The following is a 12,279-nucleotide window of genomic DNA, read 5'->3' as shown; positions in this document are numbered from 1 at the left end:
CCATAAAAGTGCAAGAGAGTAATCCCCCAAGAGTACAAGAGAGCGGTGCCCAAAGATTACTTGAACGAACCTTCCACAAAACCCTAGAAAGCAGTCCAAATGTAAGGCCAAGACATTCCTATGTGAATACTCAATTGTACACTTCAAATTACAAGAGTGTCCGATCAGTGTACAGTTCTGAGAAAAGACTCATCAAACAATCCAGTATGTCTTCAGAGACATCAACAGAGTCAAAGACCCCTAGATTCCTTGATACATCTGAAAACACTAATACTAAAGACTATAGTATATCTTCTGATATATCTTTGGACTCTAAGTATCTACGGTCTGATCTTTCCGAAGACCTTATAGTGAAAGATTACAGTATGTCTTCAGAGACTTCCATTGACTCCAGACATTTTAAGTCAGATGAAAGCGAAACTTCCTTTGATGATGAAACCGACACTGATGACATGTACTGTGACATGTATTATGACCTGAGACGAGGAAGGTTCCATCCGGTTGTTAATGAGATTAAATATAAGGCTGAATCATTGAGGAAAGAAACTTATAATTTTACCAAAAGCTTTGTGAATTTAAATGGGGGTCTCTATCAAGATGAACAAGATGAAGAAGAAGTAGAAGATCTGGATGAACAGAATCGTTTAGCAAGTTACCAGATGCGTCGTCGACCGCAAACCATAAGAAATGGTGATATCAGAAGTTTAGCTGTTCGGAGACATTATCAGATCACTACAAACTTCAGAGATTTTGGCCATAGCAATTACAAGAACATATCACAAAAGTCACATATAGAAACTTTTATAGATTGAATTTTGTCTGAACTAGAATTGCAATTAGATTAAAATTGAAGAATTAACAAGATTAGTTCTTGCATAACTTTAACCCGTTTTCTGATATATTTCGTATTGGCAATATGTTAATTTGGGTTTGATTAAAGGAGAAACTTTGGTTTCTATGAATCTAAAAGATGTCTTTCTTCTAGTTAAATTTTAATTCTCTTCACTATTATGGTTATAATTTTAACCTCTGATAAAATTAAAACTTTAAATGCTCGTATATATTTAATCGTTTGAAATTGATATAAACAAAAAACAAAAACACGACCTTCCTGTAATAAATAAATATTGCACGAATGTAGAAAAACGTTCAATAATGAATAGAAAAAATACATAAACACAGACGTAGTGCATTTTATAAAAGAGGAGGGTTAGAAATTTCACTACAATTTCTTTTGATAACTGGAAATTGTTAATTGTAATTTTTCAAGCAAAATTATGCAAACATTAAACAGGAATGAAGAATTTATTATAAAATTATTTTAAGATGAGATAAGTTTTATTCTGTTGACTTTTCGTATTAAAAGTTTACTTTAAAGTGTACTATTTTCACACACATACATAATATATATCATAAGCAAATATTGTTAAACGGAACAAGATGTCTCCGTTTCCTCATACATTTTGTTATTTTGTATTTTCTGATCTTTTTTGTGTCAAAATAAAAAATATTAATGCATGTCACTTTCCATTTTTTGTCAAATCATCTTCAGGTGACAAAAACAAATAAATTGGAGAAAAGAATAAAATTTCGAAAAAAATCAGCCGAGAACGCCATATGTGAAAGACGACTGTTCCAAAAGAAAGTTTACTATTTAAGTTATGAGCACCTGAATTAACATAAAATATAAATTATTTTTTATTTTGACAAAAAAAAAATGATTATATAAGAATAAAAAAAGGCATAATCAAACAGAAGAAATATGTTACGTTTAACAATGTTTGCTTAAATGAAAGAATGCTTTTGCACACACACACACACACACACACACACACACACTTTAAGTACTAAAAGAAGCAAGAAAATTGATCACAGAAAAAGTTACTCAATAGTGATAATTTAAAACTAAAATCCATTTTTATTTACTTTATATAAAAATAATATTTATTTTTAATTATGTAAATTATATAATTGTAATAGTTATTATTCTTGTTCTTTTGTTACAAAACAAAAAAGTCGACGATGGCAGTGTTATTTGATTAACACTGAATATTGGTCAGCTTTGCATGTACTAGCTTTCAATGACCTTTGCCGCTTGACAAATGTAAAATGACATAGAACAAAACCAAAGAGAAATGCAATTATCACTGGATGATATACTCGCAGAAAATAGAAAAGTTTATGGAACCATGGAACACATTTATCAAGAAAAGACGTTTGTCACGTTTAAGTCGAAACTTCAAGGACAAGTTAAACAAAACCTAGTGAGACTTGAAACGATCTGTTCATACGGACATGATTGGAATGAGATTGGTGGCAGCCGATAATTTTAACAAATAAATGCTGCTGTTGCTGGTGATGAGGATGCTGATGTTGCTGGTGATGAGGATGCTGATGAGGATGAACCGTGATAATAAGTTCTTGAGTGTTATCATTAAAAACAAATGTTGATATCAAAATGAAATTAAAGTGATAAAACTTAAACAATTATATTCAAGAATTGATTTCAATATTAATTTGAAACTTGCTGATCAATTACTTTTGTATCGCTATCTCAAGGATGACATGCTTTATACCCAAAGTTAAAGGTGTCTATTTTAGTTTATATCAAATTTATCAATTTACTATAACACTAGCGAGACCTGTGGAAATTCTGCAGTTGTATCTTTCATCTATTGTACTTATACTTAAAAATATTTCCATTCTATGGATGTCTGGTGCGCACGCGGACCCCACAATATTATTGTATCACATTTATTGCAACAGAAACATACTAAATGCTCTGTTTAATCTCGTTTTAGAAGATATCTGGTTATAGGGGTCTATCTCCAAAATCTTTGTAGGAGTCTGTACAAACAGAGACCGCACAATATTACTGTGCCAGCTTTGGACAAAACAGATACTACAATTTGATCCTAACTCGAAAGTTAAAAGATTATATTAGTTTGAGTTTCACGTTCGACACAAACAATACAATCAGATTAATTATTATTATTATTTTTTTTTTTTTTTTGCGTTGTATCTTCGACTATTGGACGATCCCATCTTTAAAAAAAAGGGGTGTTCTTGTTTTTGTAATATTTAATCAATTACTTTTTCTGTGTGGCTTGATGAGGTTTTATTTCATCCTAAAATTAAACTCTTTTTTCACTCAATATAAAAATACTTTGTTTCAGAAAATGACATCAAAATTAAAACTAAGAAAAAATATTGGATAAATCCTTGTAAAAATATATATGGCTTTCTTATGAAAAATGGACAGAATGTAAATATCGTTAAATATATTTGAATCTTTTCTTACACTTGTATATTTCTATCTTAATGTGTAGAGAAGTTGTTTTAAATTTCTGATGACTATTTTTAATTGCTAGAAATTCTTAAATGTTTCATATTGGACATACAGCCAAAATAATCACTGTTGAATAGTATCTATTAATATAATCGTGCATTAATTTCCAAACGGCCATTTTTGTCCAGTGGCCTTGTCTATCCAGCCAATTCTCTTCTTCAATTATAAATAATTATAATAATCAATTTATTGACACAATCTTTGTACAGATGTATTTATTAATTTACTCTCACCATCACTAGCCTTAATCCTAAATGTATAAATATATCCTTTCATATAATAAATGTGGCCATATTTATTGCTGTATTTTTTATGAGTTCACGGTTTTCACAATTGATTTGCAAAATATTTTTGCCAATAATAATCTTTAAAATATAAATCTTTCAATTTTTTTTCTTATTTAATCTATTTTCATTAAAATATTGAATGGAAAGATATTTTTCTGAATAGTTACAACATACAAAAACAACTTTATACTTTGGCAGACATTTAGAAAAAAAATTAAACAAAGAATGTCTGCCATTTTCTTTTAAAGTTATGAACAATTGGATAAAATGATAAATGTTCTAGACTGTCTGATCTTTTGGAGCAGATTATTGTTAAAGAAAGAAAACACTTGAGACTCGCAGGATTTGTTATAAGGGTTTATTGATGCTTCAAAACTGCTACTTAATGGAAATAACTTATCTGGCACAATCCTGGGAGCCTTCCTCACAGACAGTGCCTCTGAAAAATAAACAGATAGGTTTATATTGGCTGTGACCTGAGGTGCTTTTTATCTGTAAACGAATGATGAGAGGAATTTCAGGCATTTTTGAAAAATGAATCTGAATGACTTTTGAAACCCTACACATCCCTCCCTCTACAGTTACAACGATCTTGAGTCACTTGTTGCACTCATGGGGAGGCAGACACAGATTGCATGTAAAATATCCCAATTAACAAAAACAATAAAAATGTAGTACCTGTATGCAAACAATCATGACATTTGAGTGTAACATTGAAATACATGTTCAATTTTCCAAATTTTTTTTTTAACTTTTTAATCATAAGCAGATTATAAAAATATTTTTATAAGTATTGATCATATTAATTTAACAATTCAAAAAAAAACAAAAACAGTTTAAAAAAATTAAACAAAAATGACTAAAAAATATTTTAGTCTCTTGTGCCAAAATTGGGTTATGCCAAACAGATTAAAATTTTAAGGACCAAAAGAAAAACCACGTCACCTGAAAATGATTGGAAAATGTACCAAACCTCGTGCAATAAAGGAACTTTGAAGAGAAAATTCTTTACTGATTGTCCAATTCTGTCTGCAGTTTTTCTTCAATAATAATAATATTAAAACACATTAAAATGGGACTTCAAGATTGAAACCTGTTTCTGATTCACATTGCTGGACTTCTCCTCCTCCTGACCTCTGAGAAAGGTAACCTCATAAGCACTCTCTGTTGTAATATATCATTCACGAATGTCTGGCAGGATGATGTCGGTATAGTGCAATAATCAGCCACTGCCAACAACATATAGACAACTGCATTATCTTTACTGATTCACTATAGAACCAATCAATGCCTCACAAAGTACACATAACCTTCATGTTCATCTATTCAATCCCCTTTATCTCTTTCTTTACAAGCGCACAAATATATATATATATTTCTATGGAAATATATATATATATATATATATTTCCATGGAAATATATATATATATATATATATATATATATATATATATTTCTATGGAAATATATATATATATATATATTTCTATGGAAATATACTTTGTTTCTTTATAATCTGTACCAATCCTTATTTAAGAGGCTCAATGTAATTACAGAGCAATATAATGAATTAATGACAAAAGTCTATATTCCAAAGTTTATGATGTTGACCATCTTACAATTTATTCCTTTAATTCAGTTGACATTAACAATTCTTGACGGTATCTGTTTCATAGAACAAAATCAATCATTTAATTATCATATCAATCAGTGAATCTGTTTTGCTTTCTTCTGATTAGTTAAGGGCAAAATAGATTCATTGAATGATATAATAATTAAATGATTGATTTTGTGCTACAAAACAGATACGGTCAAGAATTGTAAATGTTAACTGAATTAAAGGAATAAATTGTAAGATGGTCAACATCATGAATTTTGGAATATAGACTTTTGTCATTCTTTCATTCATTATATATGTATATATATATATATGTGTGTGTGTGTGTGTGTGTGTGTGTGTGTGTGTGTGTGTATATGTATGTATATATACACACATATATATATTTATATATACATATATATACATTTATATATACATACATATATACATACATATACATATATATATGCATACATACATATATACATACATATATATATACATATGATGATTGCAACGTCGTGTCAGACATATATACATATATACATACATATATATATGCATATATATATGTATATATATGTATATATATATATATATGTGTGTATATATATATGTGTATATATATATAGGTATGTGTATATATATATGTGTATATATATGTGTGCATATATATATGTGTATATATATGTGTGTATATATATGTATATATATGTGTGTATATATATATATTTGTGTATATATATATATATATATATATATATATATATATATATATATATATAAGGCTTGTAGCAATTAAAATGCTACTGCGTTTGTAAAAAAGAATTTGAACCATTTGATAAAAGATTGGACCGAGAGAGGCTGTATATATATATACGTGTGTGTGTGTTTCTTTGAACGGATTGGAGTTATTACCTCTATGATGTTTTTTATCTCTCTAAATTGGACACAAAAATGGTGTGTAAACACAAATAATTATATATATATATATATATATATATATATATATATATATATATATATATATATATATATATATGAGAATTCCTCAAATCACTTTCAAGTCATAACTATTATTATGTAAAAATGTATTTATCTATTATGCCTTTTTGGACATTGCCTATTGACATCAATATTCTATTTATACTTTTAATATAAAAAATTGCATATATATATATATCAGCCTGACGAATCCTCGCGTGGATGAAACGCGGAATATTCTGTGTTTAGCTTTTTTTTTTTCTTTTTTTTTTACACAGGCATCACAACATTATCAAGGCCAAGAGGCTTCTCGAGGATAAGGGTTAAAGAGTCTACAGTAGAAATTGGACAATATTGTAATCATTAGTAATTGAAATTCGGTAAATTTGTAAACTTATATGGAACGGCTCATCAAGAACTTGTTTACGTTAGACTTGAAGACAACCTTATTGTAGTCAGCTAGAAAGCAGGAAAATGGAAGACAATTCCACAGGCGTGCAGTTCTAAGAAAGAAGCTTTGATCATGGAATCTACGTTTAGGTTTAAGCACAGATAAAGAGTGGGGGGAATTATTGATAGTGTTTTCAGCTAGACGAGTGTTTCTTGTGAAAGTTTGGCGTGGGGAGACCATAGACTGAAGCTCAGAATAGATAAAGAATTGCATCAGCAGTGAGATATCTACTGGATCGATAGAAAGATCCCACCATTTTAATTGATGCCAGATGTGGATCAGAATGTTGATGATGTAAAGAGAAAAGCTTGGTTTTAGACGCATTAAAAGTAACCAGGCACTCCTTTCCCCATTTTACCACGTGCTCAAGATCAGAGGAGAGAGAATCGGAGAGAACTTGGTCATTTACTGTCTTAGATGTGCTATCATAAATGGTAGTGCCATCAGCATAAATGTCTACGAATGATGTAAGGATGTGATTTGGAAGATCATTAATGTAGATCAGGAAAAGAGTTGGGTCCAGGATGGACCCCTGAGGGACTCCAGCATTAATACTGTGAGCTTCTGATTTTTGCCCCTCAACTACTACAGAAAGAAATGATTTAATAATTGAAAAGACATTTCCAGCTATACCATGGCTAGAGATCTTTTGAAGTAAACCTTTATGCCATACCCTATCAAAGGCCTTAGATATGTCAAGAGCAATTGCCCTAGAAAGGTTGCATCCGTCGAGAGATTCGCTAATCCTATGAGATATAACTGTAAGACCATCTGCTGTAGGAAACCATATTGAGTGTCACTAAGAAGGTTATTTTTGTTGGGATGGTTGATTACTTCTGTATTTAACACAGACTCCAGCAACTTACTCATGACGCACAGGAGACTTATTGGCCTGTACTGAGAAGGGGATGAGCGATCACCTGAATTCTTAAATACAGGGCATACTGATGAGATTTTCCAGGGTGATGGGAAGCTATTCTCCTTAAGACAACGTTTAAACTGTTTTGTAAGTATGGGTGCTAGTTCTGGTTTAAGTTTTTTGAGTACTATAATTGGAATACCGTCAGGGCCGGTTGCTTTACTGAAATCAAGGTTTTTGATTAGCTTGGCAACATCATGTACAGATATATGTATATCACATAGCATGTTTTCTGATACAGAAGGAAATATTGGGGGTTGGCGGCCTTGGTCGCAAAGGGTAGAATTAGCTGCAAAGTTTGGCTTTGTGTGATGCTGATGAGATTACCTCAGGTCCATTGATGATAGTTGGGAAAGAGCACACGCTTCTGTTTAGGATTCTGTTTGCTATTTGCCAAAACTGGTGGGAACCAAGCCGCTGCTCAGCTACTTTGGACTTGACGGACTGAGCATACAACTCTCTTGCGTTCTTTATTACTTTCTTACAATGGTTGCTGGCAGTCCTGAAAGCGGCTTTAGTTTCCATACATCTATTACGTTGGAAGCAGTGGAAAAAGTAATTTCTGTGCACAATGGCAGCAGCGCATTCTGGAGAGAACCATGGCTGGCTGTTAGGTTTTTGCGGGAACTTTTTCGAGGGTATGAAACGGTCTATACCTACAATTAACCATTCTGTCAGGTCTGATACTATAGAGAACATATCCTTTTTAAACATGGAACGCAGACGTAGATCCGATATAAATGTACGGAAGCTATCCCAGTCAGCCTTAGTGTATCAATATACTGTACGATGGAGAGGTACGTCTGGGGACTTATTACATTTTTTTTATCTTAATTGCTACAACAGAGTGGTCGGAAGATCCAAGAGGAGACAGAACAGAAACTGAACATAGTTCAGGGCAAGTTGTAAGAAAAAGGTCTAGTAGACTCGTATACTGGCCGTCATTGTCGGGCACACGGGTGGGTTCGTTAACAATTTGAGTGAGGTCATAAGCAATGGAGAAATCATGACAGAACCTCCCCTCATCATCGGTCTTGTTTGAGTGGGTCAACCATTCGACGTTGTGAACATTGAAGTCTCCACGTACATGAATGTTAGCTGAAGGATAAGCAGATAGTACTTGGTCAATTTTCTTAGATATGCTTTTAAAGATAGAAACTCTGCTGTTGTCGGGGCGATAGAAAGTAAATATAAATGCAGTAATGTGAGCTAATACAACCCGAAAGCACATATAGGGTAAGTTAGGATCTTCTCTCGAGATGTTCCCTGCCACATGGAAAGCCATCTTTAATATAGGCATATATTCCATGCCCATGGCGATCTTGGGGGTCAGATTTAGAAGTTAAGTTAGAGTATCCTTTAATTGCAAACTTTTCTAGGGAAATAGCCTGTCCAATGCCAGTTTCGCTTAAAAATAAAAGGTCTGGTTTAGTCTCCTATAATTGGGTTTCAACCTTTGGAAGGTTAGAACGTAGACTCCTGATGTTGGAAAAGGAGACCTGGTAGTAGAGGTCTACGTTGGAAATTGGAGAACCGGGTTTAATCATGTATTTTTTCTTGAAACTTGTCATGATGGAATTTTGGAATTTGTGGACTAGGTCATCAGATTTGCTTAGAGCAGGACAGAGAGGGGAAACTAAGAGAGAAAAAGAAACAAAGAATATTTTTTTTTTTGTAGAACATGATAAGGTAAAGCCGTAACAATTACTCACTAATATGGCATCGAAAGGTCCCACCAGAATCTACTGCATGGTCCAGAATCCATTCACCAAATGGCAATACAGCAGCTCCAGTACTTTGCACCTGCTGATAAGACAGCCTCCTTAGTGGTTAATCCAAGGTTCGGGTCCCTGACTTTCAGGTGGATAACGTCAGCTCAGATAAAACGTTTACCTCCAGCACCCTTACTAGTGACATGGCTACAAGGCTAGACATAGAAACAGAAAATTTCCGCCATCTCTCCAACTGTTTGCGCAAAATACTGCCAACCTAGAAAACAGCTTTTTCTTCTCCCTTTGTCAGAAAACTCACTCATTAAAAAATGAGGACTGAAGGACAAATAAAGAGAAGCGAGAGTAACGGGAGCTTCCAATAACGCATCCACAATGTGTTTTCTACTCTCCATTAAAAAAAAATAAAAAATTATTAAGTATTGTACTTAATAAAAGTCCAACAGACGTGTTTAAGGGAAAGTATGGTGATAGATTCATCTCTCACGAACTAAAAATGAATACACTTACCTAATCTATTTTTGCAATCAACTTGGTAGATAAATAAACATCTATGGATGAGAAAAACGCTAGCATTTAATAAAACAGAAATACATAAATTAAATACGGAAATAAAATGTAGTTATTAATATTTGAATCTAAAGATAAAAAGTAGGATTAATATAGAATTCACTTATCTCGAAAAAACACTTACGCCTCCAAAATGTAAACTGTAGAAAAGAATTTTAGTTTGAATAACATCAGCATTCAAAAGACTTTTTTTTTTTAAATTAACCGTTAAATTGCCATATATATTTTATAACTTACTATATATATATATATATATATATATATATATATATATATATATATATATATATATATATATATAATGAAGCCAATCTACATCTCGAAATTTTTCATCGATAATCTTGAATCTGACAAATCGATGTGTGATTCTTCCTAGTCAATGTCCCTTGTTTTTCCTTTCACTATGTTATTTACAACAAAACGATGTATTTCACTTCAATTTCTTTCAAAAATACTGATTCTGACTAGGAACATAGTTAAAATGGAAACATTTTTTAAAATAATAATTTAAACAGCAGCTCTAGCTTAGGACATTAATAAAATGTTTTTCATTGCTTTATTGATTTCAGTCATCATATATACGATGATATGTATTTAAAATAAATATTAGACTATCTCTTTCTTTGAATAATGTGAAAATTATAATAATTAATTTGACGCATATATATATATATATATATATATATATATATATATATATATATATATATATATATATATATATATATATATACTTATGATGTTGTCTTAAAGCAGCCTTTCGTATGAATCATGTACTTATTAATCCTGCCTTCTGGGGTTTCATGGTAAATTCATTACAAAATATCTAACCAATTTATTACTAATTTTGCATTTGCTTTCTTTTAATCGCATACAAAATATAAAAAGCATTAATAAAATACAAACAACTTCGCTAATTAATATAGATATGTTCTTATTGGGACAATTTTTTTAATACATTTTAATATTAACATGATAAAAAGAATAGTTTGGCTTTCATTTTTTCGTAATAATTTTTATTTTTATGTCAATACAAAATAATCAAATTAATTATTTCCAGCGAGTTTACAAAAAGTAGAAGAGAGATGGGGGGGGGATAAGAGAGACGTGTCGAGTGGTTAAATCATTACAATGAATGAATTTCTTTTCATTAAAAGCGTTCATTTTTTTTTTATTTCAACACAAAAAATCAAGCATCTTCATTTTAACAATATACTAGTCAGAATAAATACTTTAGAAAAAAACGAAAGTAAAAACATTATTTGTTGTAAAGAGCATTATGAAAGGAAAAAAAAAACAAATTGGTCCAAATATCGATTCGTCAGATTTCGTTATCAATAATAAACTTCTAGAAATCGATTGAATTCATTTAATATATTAGATATATGAACGCGCTTTTCTTTCATTTTTATATATTAATACTTAAAATATCACAGAAGTCATAGAACAGAATACATATGAAATATTCTTAAATATTTCATCAGACTTCAAAAACTTTCATAACTGTTTCTGAAGTCATCCAGTGTATTCTTAAAATATATTATTAAAAATATTTAAAAGTTGTCGGCTATAGCCAAAGACAACTCAAAAGCCGTCTTTTCATTAGTTATTACAGTAAAGTGTAAGGAAAAGTGCCACTTTTTTTTCTCATGACTACTCCATATACCCTTGATCTTTACCTTAGAATTCTGAGTGCTTAGCAAGATTCATCAAGTACCATTTTTTTGAGTGTTTGCTATGACTCGACCAAGGATTGAACCTCACTCTCCATGCTTAATAGTGAACACCCTAAACATTATGCAAATATATTAATCGACGAAAAAAATATATAATTTTATAGTAGATTTAGTTTTATAAATCTCTCTTGTCAATAAAATGTCTAGCGGTAAAATATTTGAATATGTTTCATATTTAGAAATCTTATTATTTTAAATGTATCAATTAAATCCCAACTGTCATTTTTCTATCTAATAAAGTAATTAAACCTAACATCTTCAATTAAAACTTTTGGATTCCCTTGTTTTAATCTTAAACAGAAATGTATTAAACTCAAACTTGGTTAGCTTAGCACAAGGTCATGTTTGCAGGTCACTTAGTGTGAAACGCTAACCGTCAAAATCTTTTTCTGTACTTAAGCTGCATCAAATGTGTCAAACGAAAATCCTATTTCCAAATGTGTTTGAACAGATGAAGGTTATTATCTTTGTGATGTATTTCTATCTCTCATAATTGATCACAGAAACAAAAAAAATGTACGTAGACACAACTGATTCTTCTTCACTGTATCAGTTGGTGTTAGGGTTAGCTACTAGCCTCCGACTTCAGCATGATGTCACCTGCATCACTAAAGAAAAAAGGTCAACAGTTGTAGAATGTCAACCCTGCTG

At 31.1% G+C, this 12,279-nt stretch overlaps 1 protein-coding gene across 2 annotated transcripts in view; it reads left to right on the top strand.

Moving 5' to 3' along the window:
- Positions 1-12,279, top strand: part of LOC145255722 (uncharacterized) — a 492,481-nt gene that overhangs the window by 430,706 nt on the left and 49,496 nt on the right. The gene's annotated exons all lie outside the window — the stretch shown is intronic.

This window comes from Euprymna scolopes, chromosome 31, assembly GCF_053919585.1.
Source record: "Euprymna scolopes isolate OS-2025 chromosome 31, ASM5391958v1, whole genome shotgun sequence".
NCBI classification, from domain to species: Eukaryota; Metazoa; Mollusca; class Cephalopoda; order Sepiida; family Sepiolidae; genus Euprymna; species Euprymna scolopes.
This window is presented reverse-complemented; position numbering and strand designations above follow the sequence as displayed.